We start from the raw sequence: 7,776 nt of genomic DNA on the forward strand, positions 1-7,776 counted from the left end.
GACTCATCATGGAACGAACCATATCCAACAAGGTTCGATTACGCCTCTTAGCCACACCATTCAACTGTGGTGTCCTGGGAGGTTTCAATTGTGAGATAATCCCACATTCACTACTAGAAAAACAGCCTTTTACGACACTCATTACACGTCGTAAAAGGCTCAGATGACGCGCAAATGCGCGTCAAGGAAGGCCCTGTCATAAAGAGAGACGACGCGCATTTACGACGCTCATTTACGACGCGCAATTACGACGCTCGTTTACGACACGCAATGCGTATCAAGGAAGGCCCTGTCATAAAGGAAGACGACACGCATTCGCGTGTCGTAACCTTACGACGCGCGTGTTAATGACACGCAATGTGTATCAAGAAAGCCCCTGTCAAGAAAGGCCATGTCATAAATGAAGATGACACACATTTTTGCGTATCATAATTTTAAATGATTTAAAAAATATATTATTAATAGATTTACTTATTTTCAAATTAAATATGTATTTAATGTTTCATAATAGAAAATAAAATATCATATACAAAAAATAGAATCCATTGCATAAATTTAATGTCATATAAATAATCATTCCATGGAAAGATAAAACAAATCAATAGAAGTTGTATCAAAAATTTACAAACGAATTAGATACAAAAAATACAATCTATTGCCCCTTTACTATTCAAGATCAACCTGCAAGTAGCTAACTAATCTGTACAAATTCACCTGTGTTTCTAATCATTTTCTTAAATACTTTACAAACATAATTCATTCATAGTACCTGAACTATAGTTGCAACCTTGTTTCTTCTTCTTCTTCTGAACTCATCTCTTGCAACCATTGCTCTAAACCTAGTCTGAATAGATACAATAGGTCCTTGTCAATTATGTGAAAAATACAACAGAAGAGTGGCCTACCTTCATAATAGCAACAACTAAAGAAGCAGGAATGAAAGAGAAGGCAATACTCACAACAAACTTCGATAAATAAATTTTATAAAGAGAAACATTAATGAAAATGTAATATATCATTGTATTGTATGGTAGAATGGAATTAGGGAAGGAATGGAATGGAATGGTTCATTCCATTCCATCCAACGAAACAAAACCTAAGCATAAACACAAGGAATCATACCTCTACAAGTTTGTGCCCACTCTTTACAAGTTTCCACCTTTCCTTATCCAAACATAGCACTTGAATATCTCCATCATCATATAACAAAATTAGTTAAAAAAACAGGGTCAACAGGCAAAACAAGTCTAAAGTTGACAAAGTGTATTCAAATGAATACAACCTCCTAAATAGTTATTATTAATAAAATTAGATAGCTATTTTGATCATATCTAGTCATGTCTAAGTTTCAAAACTTTTAAGAGGGAGTAGTGGATTGCACCTGAAGTGGATTGCACATTTGCAGTGGTAGCGGGATTTCTCCAGGTTGGATTCAACGGTGGTCTTCCGGTGGTGGATGGTGGTCACCGAAAAACAACACATCAGTAAAAAAAACAAATCAAAGCATCCTTAACTGTTCTGTGGGCAGTAGCCATCGGATTTTGGGGGTGTTCAACGGTGGCCACCGCAAGAATGTCAACCAGAAATTAGCCACCACAAAAATATTAATTTATCCAATAGTATTAAAATTTTAATTAATCAGGTTTTTATGATATAACCCTGGAAAGAAGAGAAATTTTATGATATTCTTGCCTTAAATGCACTCAGTAATTTTATGATATTCTTGCCTTAAATGCTTGGAATCTGACTGCACGGATTCTTTAATCTCCTGGAACTAATGAATTATACTTTCTACTTTCAGTACAATATATAAACATAACCCAAAACATGATAATGATAATGATAATAAAAGAAAAGATACCATACATGTAGCTTTGGGTAGATTTGTGACATGGCAATTAATCCCCACAACATCAAGCCCTGATGATCCCTATTATTTCCAAATGAAGCAATTTAATGCAGTTTGAAAGAGTATAATAACTAGTGGTAAGTTATTAACCTTTAGATTTCTGACTTGATGGGCACATCCAGTAGGTATTAAGACAGCATCTCCAAGCTTTTGGACAAAACACCATGCTTCAATCCCTAATCACAACCAAAAAATAAAGCACATTCAGAGATTTTATATCAGTGAGAAAGGTGATACATAACACACCTTGCAAATGCATACTAACCAAACTCTTCCTTGAGCTTCCTTTTATGGTCCATGGTTAAGAAAATTTTTTGATCATGAATTGGGTGTATAACCTGGACCAAATAAAATACAATTGAACAATTTAAAAAATTACTATGTAGGATTGTGATGCCACACATAAAAGAATTTCAACTAAAAGTAAGGATTAATACCTGCTGTAGTGGAAGACAGAAGGAATGTCTAAACTCTCTGAAATGTTTTTTGAGATATTCTTCGAGTTTAGGAGTATCTTCCCTCCTAAATATGTCCAACAAAGCACCTCCATCTCCTAAATCAGATCCAACCACACAAGTACCTGAAGTATCATCCTGGTTATCACCTTCTTCACTATTAAAAGATATCACTTGTTTCCTGCCCTTCTTTTTCTTTCGTTTATTTCCATCTGGTCCCTCAACTCTTTTATTTGAACCCTTTCTCTTCCTCTTATCTTTTTTATCAATGTCAAACTCAACTCCTTCACAACTTTCCTTCTTCAATAAATATTGATCTGATAGATTACTAGTAGTTTTATGCCCTTCTTCTTTCTTCGACCCAACAACTTGCTCAGAAGTAGCATCTTTTGTGTTATCAACATAAAGTTCCTTCTGATCCTAAGCAATGTGCAGCCTTTTTAATACATTTATCCTTTTACAATGTTTAGAGTCGAGGGTCACAGTTGCAGCATGAGTCAGCACATTCACCTGCATGTCACTAGAAAAAATATTAACGAATGAAAAGATATAAAATCCAGAACAGATAGGGTGTGCAAAACAGAGAATATAGCTCTTCGAAATAACTCTTCACAAGAAAAGCTAACATGACAGTTTCAATTTTTTGTAAAATGGTTTTATTTTGACATACCAAAATGTTTAGTTCGGGGTTTTGTCTTCTTAAAATAAAGCTAGAGATGATTTTATATTGTAAATCAAAAATAGGCATTGCAAATTTATGTTTAACTTGGATAGTAAATATTCAGCTACTTCATAAAGTTCGCTTCACTTTACTTTTCTAATTAGTGATTCTTTTTTCCATGGTGAGTCCAAGAAGTACTGCAATTACTGCTTTTTATTCTTTAATAATAGAAAAAAGATGAGAAACAGAAGAGGGTTGTTGGTTTCTTCCAACAGATCAAGAAAGGTTCAAAAAAATTAAGATTGCATTCCAGTAATATATGCAATCCCCATGTAGTATATATGAGACTCTCATAAATTGCAAGTAAACGAACTTTCATGACAGCTTCTGTTATATTTCTTTTAAAGATAGTGAAGTCATCAGCAAACCAATTCCTTCTCATACAAATTGAAATGGCAACTTCTATAACTAAAAGGTTAAAAAGAAAAACGTGATGATGCCTAAAGAGCAAAATTCAGTTCCAATGATACTAGATGAAATCCAACATTGGTGATCATGTCTTTGCCTAAAATCAGAATAGAAAATTTCAAGCAGAAGAATTTGGCATAACCAAACAGAAAAAAAAACATACCACATCATACTTGTGACTATGAAGTTTAGTTACAGAGTCTCAACGTCCCAATTCTTCAGAAACACCATAAGCTATATATGTTTTAGGACCCATGTCTGGCTTACAAGATTCTTCATGCAATTTGACTGCAAGATTAAGGTAGCCATCACGTGGATGTGTGTACTCTTTAAAGTGTAAACAAGTGATGAATTCAACACATGACGTGGCAGCCGTTCTTTAAATGAATTTAATGGAGGCCAGTACTCTTTCAGCTTTAGGATCTGAGGCCACCCTTCAGTGTCATATATACCATCCGTATACCAAGTAAAAAACTTTTGAAGATTAACATCAACCTGCATGTCATGAGAAAAGTTGATTAGGCATGTAATATATCTCAATGTAGTTTTAACTTAAAGGCAAACAACAACTAAACCCAAATCCTATATAAATGGGGTAAGAGGGAGGTAAGATGTATACAGTCGTATTTTCACCCAAAGGTAGATAGAATGCTTTCATAGATGACATCTGGCATATGAAACGTGAGCTCACAATGATGAATAGAGGGGAGAAAAAAAAGCACATACAAAGCAATAAGGTTGAATAAAAAAAGGACAACAGTAATGAGGAAAATCACTCCCTAATATTTTTTATTATTGCATTCAGTATCTTATCCCACACAACATGTCCACCAAACTATCCTTATTTCCACAAGTTCAATATTCCTCTCATGTTCCTTCTTAATCAGACAAAGTCAACACATTTAGCCTAACTGCCACCCTATAATACTTCCCCTCAGTTTCAGATGGTAGATATCTCCCTCTCCCGCCTTCTGGTACCCTTCCCTTCAGGGTCCTCAAAATGTCTCTTCTAGTATAGTATCATACACCTTCATCATGATAAACACACAAATATAGAGATCCCAATTTCTTTCTCTACATTTTCTATGTAAGGCATCTGAAGAGGTGGAACCTCATGATACTATACTAGGAGAGAAGTTCATATCAATAGAAATAGAAAATGTTCTCCCAAGCTTGTATGAACTGTATACATCCACCAATCACCTCTAACACTAGATGACTAGAAAAGTAAATAAAAGATATAAAATATAAAAGTACTTATCCAACCTCACACCAATCCAAACAGTTAATAACAGCCTCATCTGAGAGCTTGTTTTCTTTGGGATTTGAAGCCCAGCGAAAAGCACGCCACATGACCATGGGTTCCCAGCTCAACCCAAGTGTAGTTTCAAGAACATTACTGACAATCTCAGGTTCCCCTTTTGACCAATGCCACTGGAAATGCTTCAAATCTCCATGTTGAATGTCTATTGCTCGTGGACAATACAAGTAATTGTCTCTAGAATTTTCACGGGAAGTAGCTTTTCGTAATTGCTGATCACCACCATCTGAAGAACATGTGCACCATTTCTCAGGCATATCCCTCATATCTTCCTCCAGTTTGTGCATCTTTAAGATATTTTATGCTTTCTCTAGCAATTTTGAAACACTGTCAAGTGACTTTATGTGCATCAACTCTAGAATCCCACGACCACAACCACCCATGCTTTTTGGAGGGAAAAGAATTATGCCATCAACCAAAGAATTCCAGTCATGAGTTTGCTTTTCCTTTGGTGTAGGATCTTCATCAGCCTTCTCAACATAACATGTCTTTTTCCATGCTTTCCTGAATCCCTTAGGGTTGCCATGTAAGTACTCAGGCCCTGGATCTTTAGGTTCAATGATAACTTCTTCTTTGTTTCCTTGAGGGTTGCCATCTCGCAATTCCCAGCAACATTGAAGGCAAAGGTTATAATAACAAGAAGGGCAGCTTCTATGCAAGTCAAAAATTGATGTTTTACAACAGTCACTGCATATATCAGGGAACAATCAAAACAGGAATACATCACCCAAGAAACAAAATCCTTAAAGACTTGTACAATCATTGAAATGACATACCAGTGAATTTGCTTATCCAAGTTGCACTCTACCTTCTTCAACTGTACCTCCGATATAGAAGATCCTGTCTAAGTAATAAAGTCAGGAAAACCTACATAAAGTATGGCTGATTGCCATTTATCCATTCATATTGAGTTAAAGGTCAAAGATTCAAGTTCGTGTCATCCATTATGAGATCATCTATAGAAATTAAGTTAAAATGATGAAGGACGAGACTTGAGACTTCAAGTTGAGAAGTTAAGCAGAAGAAATGACTTTCCTTGCATTTCCATGAAGTCTCAACAATGAACTTATCTAACTCAAACCTTTTCCCATAAGAATGAAATAGTCATCATCATTAGTCAAGAATCATATATATGGCATCACTGATTTGGATTAGATACAATGTGAACTAGAAGGTCCACATTTTAAATAAAGCAAGAAAAATGAGATAAACAGCAAAAAAATACCTTGAATTCTAGACTCTATTGCTATCTCTTTCATGTGCTGCTCATTTACATGCTTCAAGAACGGAAAAAGCACATGTAGGATGTAAATAGAATATTGAACTTTCTGATCATCATTACGTTTGAAATCAATCTTCTCTTTGACCTAAAACCAACAACAAATTCAGTATTAAATTTCTTATCTGGTTGAGAGTAAGATCATCAATAAGTTCCATAACAAAAGATGAGCTATAAGAACCAACTATATTGTACACATTTCGCAAGCAATTTATAGAGTTGTTGTTGCCTTGGCAAACAGGGAAACACTCAACAAACATTTCCTCTGTCATGTTAGGGTACCTACAGAACATAATAAACAAAGAGAGAAAGATGAAAACTGCCAACGATTTAACTACAGTCTGCTTAAAAGACAATTTTCTACAATTGCGCATCAAGTTAGTAAGTTACGGAAGCATGCTTCTATAAAGGTCAATAATGGCTATTTGTTGCACCAGCAAAAAAATGTAGCAACGCTGATACCAACACTGAAGTTTAGTTACAGAGTCTCCACGTCCTAATTCTTCAGAAACTCCATAACCTATATATGTTTTAGGACCCATGTCTGGCTTCAAATATTTTTCAGGCAACTTGACAGCAAGATTAAGGTTGCCATCACAAGGATGTGTATATTCTTTGAAGGGCAAGGAAGTGATGAATTCAACACCATGACATGGCAACCGTTCTTAAAATGAATTTGATGGAGGCCAGTCTTTCAGCTTTAGGATCTGAGGCCACCCTTCAGTGTTATATATACCGTCCGTATACCAAGTAAAAAACTTTTGAAGATTAACATCAACCTGCATGTCATGAGAAAAGTTGATTAGGCATGTAATATATCTCAATGTAGTATTAACTTAAAGGCAAACAACAAGTAAACCCAAATCCTATATAAATGGGGTAAGAGGGAGGTAAGATTTATACAGTCCTGTTTTCGCCCAAGGGTAGATAGAATGCTTTCACAGATGACCTCTAGCATATGAAACGTGAGCTCACAAGGATGAATAGAGGGGAGAAAGAAAAAAACACATACAAAGCAATAAAGTTGAATGAAAATAATGGGACAAAAATAATGAGGAAAATCACCCCCTAATATTTTTTATTATTGCATTCATTATCTTGTCCCACACAACATGTCCACCACACTATCCTTATTTCCACAACTTCAATCTTCCTCTCATGTTCCTTCTTAATCAGACAAAGTCAACACACTTAGCCTAACTGTTATACCTCTAGATCCCAAATTCCCTGTATGTTGAAGTGACTTAATTTTTTCAACTTTAAATGCTACAGACTAGGTTTTTTTCTCATAATTCAACATATATTACATTTAAAACTATGCACGCGTATAGAAATGACGCGGCATTGAAGAACCCTAGCTAGGATAGAAAAGAAAAAGTCATAGAAGAAGGTCTGGATGAGCATTAAATGTTGGATGATTGATTGAAGATTTAGGGTTCGGTTTACCTGGCAGCGGGGGTGGGAGGATGAGGAGATGAATTGCAGAAGAGTAATGGGCAATATCAAATGTTTTTCTATTTCTCGGACAAACTTGGGGTAGCTTTTGGAATCAACGGGCATTGATTGAAGATTTAGGGTTCGTCCCATCTTTTTCTTGAAACCTGTCATCATATCTCTTGGAAATAAGATCGACTTCCAGTGAATCTCTAATTTCTGGAATCATTTGAAGTTTTCTCAATAGAG

At 35.5% G+C, this 7,776-nt stretch overlaps 1 pseudogene; it reads right to left on the reverse strand.

Moving 5' to 3' along the window:
• Positions 1–666: 666 nt before the first annotated feature.
• On the reverse strand, positions 667–6,635 carry LOC145030132 (lysine-specific demethylase JMJ29-like; annotated as a pseudogene).
• Between the last annotated feature and the right edge of the window lie 1,141 nt (positions 6,636–7,776).

This window comes from Lactuca saligna, chromosome 2 (genome assembly GCF_052625555.1).
Source record: "Lactuca saligna cultivar CGN05327 chromosome 2, ASM5262555v1, whole genome shotgun sequence".
Classification (NCBI taxonomy): domain Eukaryota; kingdom Viridiplantae; phylum Streptophyta; class Magnoliopsida; order Asterales; family Asteraceae; genus Lactuca; species Lactuca saligna.